Source organism: Macaca fascicularis, chromosome 9, assembly GCF_037993035.2.
Source record: "Macaca fascicularis isolate 582-1 chromosome 9, T2T-MFA8v1.1".
Classification (NCBI taxonomy): Eukaryota; Metazoa; Chordata; class Mammalia; order Primates; family Cercopithecidae; genus Macaca; species Macaca fascicularis.
The window spans coordinates 8,347,611-8,356,604 of record NC_088383.1 but is presented as its reverse complement, the minus strand read 5'-3'; the positions used below and the strand labels follow the sequence as shown (position 1 = coordinate 8,356,604).

Below are 8,994 nucleotides of genomic sequence, written 5' to 3'. Positions count from 1 at the left end.
AAAAGATGTCCATATCCCAGGGTCTGGAACCTGTGAATCTGTTACCTTATATAGCAAGAGGACTTTGCAGATATGATTGAGTTAAGGGACTTGGTCTAGGGAGGTTGTCCCAGATTATTCAGTGGGACCCAGTGTAATCACAAGGGTCCTGATAAGAGAATGGCAGAAGAGTCAGGGTGAGAAAGGAGATGCAACAACAAAATCAGAGGTTGTAGTGATGAGCTTTGAGGATGGAGGAGGGGGCCACCAGCTAATGAATGTAGGTGACCTTTAGAAGCTGCAAAAGGTAAAGAAATAGCTTCTCCATTAGAGCCTCAATAAGGAATGAAGCTCTGCCAACACTTTGATTTTAGCCCCAACCTCTGATCTTCAAAATTGTACGTAAATAAATTTGTGTTATTTTAAAAGCCACTAAATTTTTGGCGATTTGTCACAGTGACAATAGAAAACAAATACACCAAGGAATGGATGATTTCATCATTTTACAGTTTTTTTAAATATATATATAATTCTGGCAGTTTGGCAAAAGAGAGTAAGGGCTAAACACCTGGCTTATGGAGTCAGATGACCTGAATCCAAACTCTGGTGAGAAGCTCTATTAATTGGGCATATTACTTAACTTGCTTGGGTTTCAATGTACATTTGTGGAAAAATGAATCCATCTCATAAGATTGTTGTAAGGATTAAATGAGTTAATACTGTTACAACAGTCTCTGGCTCACAGTAAACACTCAATGAATTTTAGTTGATTTATATAATATGTTGTTGCACATTTCAGCAAATACTAGAGCTAGGAAGTAGAATTGTGTTGAGAATGCTGCATAGCTGTGTCCGGATTGTTGCTGTCACAGCCATATTAATTGCTTACAAATCAGAGAAGGAGCATTCTGGGCAGCACGTGGTCCCAGGCTGTAGGTGTCTGCAGCGCTCAGGAAAAGCCCCGATGCTCCCCAGCGGCTGCACCTGCTCCCTCGGGAAGGAGTCTCTCTTTTTGTTCCTCTTTCAGTTTCTGAAGAGAACAGAACATTTGTGCCATCTGGTTTGGGTCGTTATTTAAACCCAGTTTCATTTCTGTTTATAAAGGTATTAAACGCTCCAGGCTATATTTGAAACAGTTTCAGGATCAGCATGACTTGTACTGTTTCTGGCTTACCCCGAGAGGTTGCTGTTCTCAGTGACTATCTAAGCTGAAGCACATGTAGGATTTGAAGAGACTGATTCAGGCTTTGTGAGTGGCTGCGACCACGCTCTATGTGTGTGTGTGTGGACACCGCCTAAGTGTGTTCATTTCAGCTGCAGCAAGAGTTGTGTTACAAGGATAGCATAGGCAGCCCTGCGTATTTCAAGAGTGATGCATGAAGTGTGAAACAGATCTTTAACGCTGTGTGAAGCAGGCTCTTTTAAGGTCAACCAGACTGTTTCTGGGGAAAAAGAAACTATTGCCTAACCTTTCAGGTCATGGAGACCTAAGTTTCTGTATCTTTCTCACAGTTTTACAGTTTTAGCACCTACATTTAGGTCTTTGATCCCTTTTGTGTTCATTTTTATGGATAGTGAGAAGTAGGGGTTCAAATCCATTTTTTTTTTTTTTTTTTTTTTTTTTTTTGCATCTAGATATTCAGTTGTCCCAGAATCATTTGTTGAAAAAGCTCTTCTTTCCCCCATTGAATTGTCTTAGCACATTTTTCAGGCATTACCCAACCACAAATGTAAGGATTTATTTTTGGACACTCAGTTCTATTTAACCGATCTAAATCTCTATCCTTATGGACGTACCACTCTGTCTTGATTATTGTAGCTTTGTAGCAAGTTTTAAAATTGGGAAGTGTGAGTCTTCCCACTTTGTTCTTCTTCTTTCAAAGTTGTTTTAGTTATTTTGGGCCCTTTGCATTTCTATGTGAATTTTGGGATCAGCTTGTCCGTTTTTGCAAAAAGGGGGAACAAAAGGGCAGTTGGGATCTTAATAAAGATTGTGTTGAAGACTTAGGGAATATTGCCATCATCACAGTATTAATTCTTCTGGTCCATGAATGCAGGATTTCTTTCCACTTATTTAGGTCATCTTTAATATATCTGAACACTGTTCTGCAGTTTTTAGTGCACAGTTTTATATTTCTTTTGTTAAATTATCCTAAGTATATTTTATGCTACTGTAAATGGAATTGTTTTCTTATTTTAATTTTCAGATGAAAATAAGAAAATGATCGGTCATCATCTTCAGTCATCATCTTGGATAGTGGGATTATGCTTGACTTTCCTAAGTTTTCTTTTTAAATCTGCATTCTTCTTCTTTTTTCTTTTTTCTTTTGAGATGGAGTCTTACCCTGTCGCCCAGACTGGAGTTCATTGCTAGTGTATAGAAATACAGTTGATTTTTGTATATTGATTTTGTACCCTATGACCTTGCTAAATTCATTTGTTAGCTTTCTGTGGATTCTTCAGGATTTTCTGTATTCAAGTTCATGTCACCTGTGAATAGATTATTTTACTTCCTTTCCAATCTGGATGCCTTTTCTTTCTTTTCCTTGCCTAATTACCCTGGCCAAACCCTCCAATGTAAGGAGAAGTCATGAGAGCAGATATCCTCATCTGGTTCCTGATGTTAGGGGGAAGTATTTCATCTTTTACCTTTAACGATGTTAGTTGTGAGTTTTTGCTTGATGCCTTTAACTGTATCAGGTTGTGGAAATTCCCTTGTATCCCCAGTCTGTTGAGTGTTTTTATCATGAAAGGGTGTTGGATTTTGTCAAATGCTTTTTTCTGCATCTCTTGAAATGGTCATGTGGTTTTTGTCCTTTATTAATATAGAGATAGGTGTATTACCTTGATTAATTTTCATATTCAAACCAGCCTAGCGTTCCTCCTGAGAACTTCCATGTCTCATGTACAACTTTCATTTTACAATGACCCCCTCTTGCTGTTGGGGCCACACCACCTTACGACTTGCCCAGTTCAGGATAGCAATTCTGACTGCATAATCGCTTGATATGTCTTGACCAGATGCTTGGTTTTGACCAGAGCTCAGTGGCACACCTGGGGTGCTTTGTGAATGATGTGTGGTTCTTTGTGGGAGCTTGCATGGCCTTGTTGTAGAACTCTAAGGGTTTTCATAGTGACTCTTCTATAGGGGCTTGTCAGAAAGTCCAAACTTTCTTGTCAGAAAAAGTTCCTTTTTCTACCACAGATAACTCTAGGACTGTGAGAGCTGCTAGGTATAGGGGGGCAGGCATCGGGCTGTTTGTACGGCAGCCTGGACTTGCTACAGAATCCATTAACTAACTGCTCACCCCAGTCAGAGCCATCAGCCTTTTGTGTCTCTAGATACATAGATTCAAGCAGTATGACAAGCGTGGAATATGCTGCTTTCCACAGACCTGTCAAGCATTGCGTTTTGTTTTAATTGTACAATGTACAAAATGCAGTATCTTGATCTTCATTTTCGAGAGGATGCTGTAGTATGCCTCAGACCACTGGATTTCTAAAAACTCCCCAAATGAAGCAGGTACCTGAGTCTTTTAAGGGTTTGTCTCACATTTCCTGTAATGTAAGTTTCTCACTAAAGGACTCAGATCACTTACCACTGCTTTCTCATTAGGTCCAATTAGCATAGTGTCACCAATCTATGGATCCATGCGATTGATTATCTGTGGAATGTCCGGATGGTCCAGGACCCTTCAGATTATATTACAATGGAGAACAAGAAAATTAACCAAAACCTGGGCAAGACTGCAAATGTGTGCTACTATCCATCCCATATGAATGTGAACTTTGGATTCCCTTTATTGATGGGTATGAAAAGGAGTATGTTGGTCATATGTATAGCTGTGTACCACATGCCCAGGACTGTGTAATCTGCTCTAATAAACATACCACATCTGGCATAGCAGCTACCATTGAAGTTACAACCTGGTTAAGTTTGTGGGGATAACCCACTGACAGCTCCCTTTATCCATCTGGCTTTTGCAGAGGTCTGACTGGTGGATTAGACGGGAATGTGTTAGAAACCACTGATGTTGCACCATCCCCCTCCCCGCATCTTGACGATGGCACTAATCCATGCCATTCCCCCGGGACATGTTTGGATTCTAGGAGTGCTGGTCATGCACCCTTAGTATTCTCCTTCTCATCTAAAAATATACCCCCTGAGAATCTGAGCAGAACCAGGCATTCTGTCTCCCATGATAGAAGCTGCAGTCACTTTCCCCTTTTCCTTTTCATAGAGATCACATGTGATTTTGACAGCACGTTGCCTTTTTAAATAGCACCAGCTTCGGTCATCATCTCAGATAGTGGGATCATGCTTGACTTTCCTTTAAGTTTTCTTTTTAAATCTGCATTTTTTTTTTTGAGATAGAGTCTTGCTCTGTTGCCCAGGCTGGCATGCAATGGCACGATCTCGGCTCACTGTAACCTCCGCCTCCTAGATTCAAGTGATTCTCCTGCCTCAGCCTCCTGAGTAGCTGGAATTACAGGCACCCACCGTGCCTGGATAATCTTTGTGTTTTTAGTGGAGATGAGTTTCACCATGTTGGCCCAGACTGGTCTCGAACTTCTGACCTCAGGTGATACACCTGCCTTGGCCTCCCGAAGTGTTGGAATGACAGGCGTGAACCACCACGCCCACCCTAAATCTGCATTCTCAATATACTGAACACACCTAGCCAGGTTCAATATTGGCTTTATTATTTTGATGACATAGCCCCATTCTGGGAAGTTTCTTGTTATTTCAACCTCATCCCAGTGGTTCTTTAATGGTCAGAAAATATGATAAGATAAAAATATGAAAAACATCATAAAATAAAAACTCATTTGTTCTATGTAAGTAATACATTTAAAATCTGTATTAAAAAAAATTCTGTATTAAGGCAATAAACATGTGTGTGTTGGGCTATGCCAGGCCTGCCACATACCTGATGACATAGTGTTGACTAGGCACCTGTGGCATAGTCAGGACTTGCCTGATGGCAGTGCCCTTTGGATTCTATCTCCTAAGCCTTTGCCCTGATTGTTTGCCCAAGTGGTGGTAAAATTAAGTGAAAGCAACATGAATTTGTCTAGGCTTTCTTCTTGCCAGTCTTCAAAACCTGGACCAGTCTTTATTGGACTGGCTTAGCTCAATAGAAAAAGATTCTCGACTTCACAGATAGAAATGGAAATTAAAAAAAAAAATGAGATACCTATTTATGCCCATCAGACTGGCAATAATTTAAAAGTCTGTTAATACCTACTGTTGTCAGGGAATTAGGAGAACACTTATATGCTACTGCTTTTCAGAGAGCAATTGAAACACCTATTCAAGTTAGAGACCTACATACCCTGCAAACTGAGTGCTCCATTCCCAGGTGCATGTTCTAGCTAAATCTTCACATTTAGACCAGACAATATGTACAAGAATTTTTATAGCAGCAGGACTTTTTTTTTTTTTTTTGAATAATGATAAATTGGAGAAAAAAAAAAAACACAAAAAAAACACCTTGGAAATCTGTTAACCCGTTCGTGTAAGAAAGTGAATTAACTACAACTACATGTATCAATATGGAAAGGCCTCAAAATCATAATGTTGGATAAAAAAAGAAAGACTCAGAGAACTTTATTCCTTCCCTGTAACAACTTGCCACACATTTGGTGGCTTAAAATAACGAATTTATTCTCTCACAGTTCTGGAGGCCGGAGTCGGAAATCACTTTTACTGGGCACACACGGAGGTGTTCGAAGGGCTGCCCATGCCAGAGGCTCTTGGGGAGAATCTCTTCCTTGTCTGTTCCAGCTCTGCCTCCTCCTCTGCTGTGTGAGTAAAACCTCCCTCTGTCTCTTTGATAAGGATAAGGTGTATTTAGTGTCTAGTAGGACAATTCAGGAAATTCTTCCCATCTCAAGATCCCTAACTTGATCCCTTCTGCAAAGACCTGCTTCGCTCCCATCTGCAAAGACCATGTCTAGGTTCCAGGGATAAACTCTGATACCTGTGGGTGGCTGTTATTCAGTTACTGACAGTGTGACATGATGAAAATGAAGTGTTAAAACATGGACTGCAATATTGTTTATTCCAGTAAATGGTGAGTGGTCCATCGTTCTCCAAGCCCTTTCTCTTCTTCTTCTCATGCTCTCTGGCATCTGGGAGAGTCCATGTGGCCTGGGTTAGGCTAACACATACCGGCAGAAGTGATGCGTGCAACTTCCGACAACCTAGGTGCACCTGTCTCGCCCTCCCTGGGAGCAGATCCATCCTCAAACCTGCAGACAAGGATAACGCCGTAGTGGGTACTGAGAAAAAAAAGAAAGAAGGAAACTAAAGGAATTTTGGAGCAGAAATACATTTCTATCTTATTCAAGCTGGTATATTTTGAGCTTCTGTTGCTACAACAGTTTCATCTTTATCCTAACGAATACCCATACATGTATTAGTAGAAATATAAAGGTGTCCAGGGAATAACGTCAGACTGAGGAGAATGGGGCTTGAGGGAAGACAGGTGGCAAGAGGATGTGTAAGTAATACGCAGTCATATCTGCAAAATGTTTTTGTTGTTAAGTTCAGTGGCAAACTAATGGATGTTCCTTATATTATTCCCTATGCTTTTTTCAATGTCTGATTTATTTTGCTTTAAAACTCTATACTAATGGTGGATGAGAAAATAAATGTTATAGAAGGGATAAATGATAACAAATTATTTGGATAAATTGTCACAGATGAAAGGCTATTTGACGGCACTGAGCTTTTTCTGGAACACTACTTGCTTCATAGGATGATGATAATGAATCGTGTGTATTAGATTTTTCCCAGGGGATCAAGGGTGAGAATTTGCCCTGCGGGGAATAATGTGCTCTAAATCCATATATTTCCTACACTTTTAGATACAAAGACCTTCAGGCAAAGAAACACCTCTGACATCAAGATCAGGAAGTCACAGAGAGTACTTGGGTACACATTTAGAAGTTTCAAGGATTTTCTGTTCATTTATTAAAGCTTAACATTTGCTGTACAAGTTTGCAACAGACCAAGGTTAAGTGAAGAATGAAAATAATGTTTAACTCCATTACAAATGAGGAGGCTTTTGATACAGACTTCATAATGTTCTTTGAGGGAACAAGCATATGAGGTTTGTACACTGAATGGATGTTCTAGATTGAGCAAAATATCCTCTACCCAGTCTCCTGCAGAGAGTGTGGGTGAAATAGAAATGTATTTCTGGATAGAAAGAGCAATGTATTGCGTGCAGTCTCAGGAAGTCTAGCTGAAGAAAACCTTAAGATTTCTGGTTGTTGCTATACCCTAGACACCAACATGAATGCTTAGCATAAAGGTAAAGGTACCTCAAGGCCCAAGATTAAAAATTCCATTGGGCATAACTCAGTGCTCTGAAAATCTAGATTTCTCTAATACCAGAGGGTAAGAGCCAAGGAGGAGCTCGTCCTGCCCATCCCTGCCTTCCTCTATCCCTGGCACTCACACTGCAAGTTTGCTCTACTCTTAAACAAAATCACCTATGTTTCAAAATTTTTATTTTAAGTTCTGGGGTACATGTGTAGGACATGCAGTTTTGTTACATAGGTAAACGTGTGTCATGGTGGTTTGCTGCACCCATCAACCTGTCACCTAGGTATTAAACTGCACATGCAATAGCTATTTGTCCTAATGCTCTCCCTCCTGCCAACCCCCACTCCCTGACAGGTCCCACTGTGTGATGTTCCCCTCCCTGTGTCCATGTGTTCTCATTGTTCAGCTCCCACTTATGAGTGAGAACATGCGGTGTTTGGTTTTCTGTTCCTGCGTTAGTTTGCTGAAGGTGATGTCTTCCAGCTCCATCCATGTTCTTGCAAAGGACATGATCTCATTCTTTTTTATGGCTGCATAGTATTCCATGGTGTATTTGCATCACATTTTCTTTATCCAGTCTATCACTGATGGGCATTTGGGTTGGTTCCATGTCTTTGCTATTGTGAAGAGTGCTGCAATGAACATACGCCTATTTTGTTTTCAACCTGCATTATTTATAGTCTTGTTTTCAGCATTTTGGTAGGCAGTGCCTGATCTGCTCCTCTCCTCCCTTCTCTGAGTTGCCCTTTTCCTCAATTCTCTTTTACCAACCTTTCCTTTCGCCATCCCCTCTACTCTCCTTTTCTCTACACTTCCCCTGCTTTTTCTCTTGGCCTTGACTTCTGAATCCTATGACAATGCCGTGGAGAGTTTGGTAGAGAGAGGGGATCTACAAGTGGAAATGAGACACTGGAGAATAATCACAAGAAATGAAACAAATCTTCCGAACTCTCCCCAGCTGTGAGCCCCACACCATGGTTTCCACATGAGCATTCTCCCCACTTTCGGCTGCCTCCCTGACACGTTCCTTAGGAGACTTTTTCCAAGTCAAGGCTGCAGCTTCCAAAGTATTGAAGTACAAACCCAGCCCACTTCCAATAGATCATCCTCTACAGAAAATTGGTTTGTATCAGAATGTCCTTGGAATTCCTGTAATGCTTGTCTCCAGAGTCACTTAGCCAGCAATTTGGCTGTTTTTATTTTTTATTTTTCTGATACTCTGGTTGCATAAAGTTAAACAGGTCAAAATGTAATTTCTTTATATGAACAAGATATTCTATACTCTGATGAATAACTTGGTTTTATGTGAGCACTTAATTCCCAGTCCAGTGCTAAGTGTGCATCTCAGTTTTAACTTCTAAGGCAAACAGTGCAAGCCATCATCTTTTGAGTGGAAAGGAGGAAAAATATTTTAATGAATTAGTTCTTGTTCGGGCGCAGTGGCTCACTCCTGTAATCCCAGCAGTTTTGGAGTCCGAGGCAGGAGGATCGCTTGAGCTCAGGAGTTGAAGATCAGTCTGGGAAACATGGTGAAACCCTGTCTCTACACAAAAATTTAAAAATTAGCCAGGGAGGGGGATTGATTGTGTGCATTTGCAGCTGAGCTGCAATGAGTCCCAGCTTCTCAGGAGGCTGAGGTGGGAAGATCGTTTGAGCCTGGGAGGGTGAGGCTGCAGTGA

General features: G+C 40.8%; 1 long non-coding RNA gene across 1 annotated transcript; it reads left to right on the top strand.

The window, feature by feature from the left end:
• Positions 1 to 1,119: 1,119 nt before the first annotated feature.
• On the top strand, positions 1,120 to 6,650 carry LOC135965009 (uncharacterized). The gene is made up of 4 exons (XR_010577823.1): positions 1,120 to 3,502; positions 3,596 to 3,789; positions 5,238 to 5,342; positions 5,659 to 6,650. It is a non-coding gene; the product is annotated as an uncharacterized lncRNA (long non-coding RNA).
• The last annotated feature ends 2,344 nt before the right edge of the window (positions 6,651 to 8,994 follow it).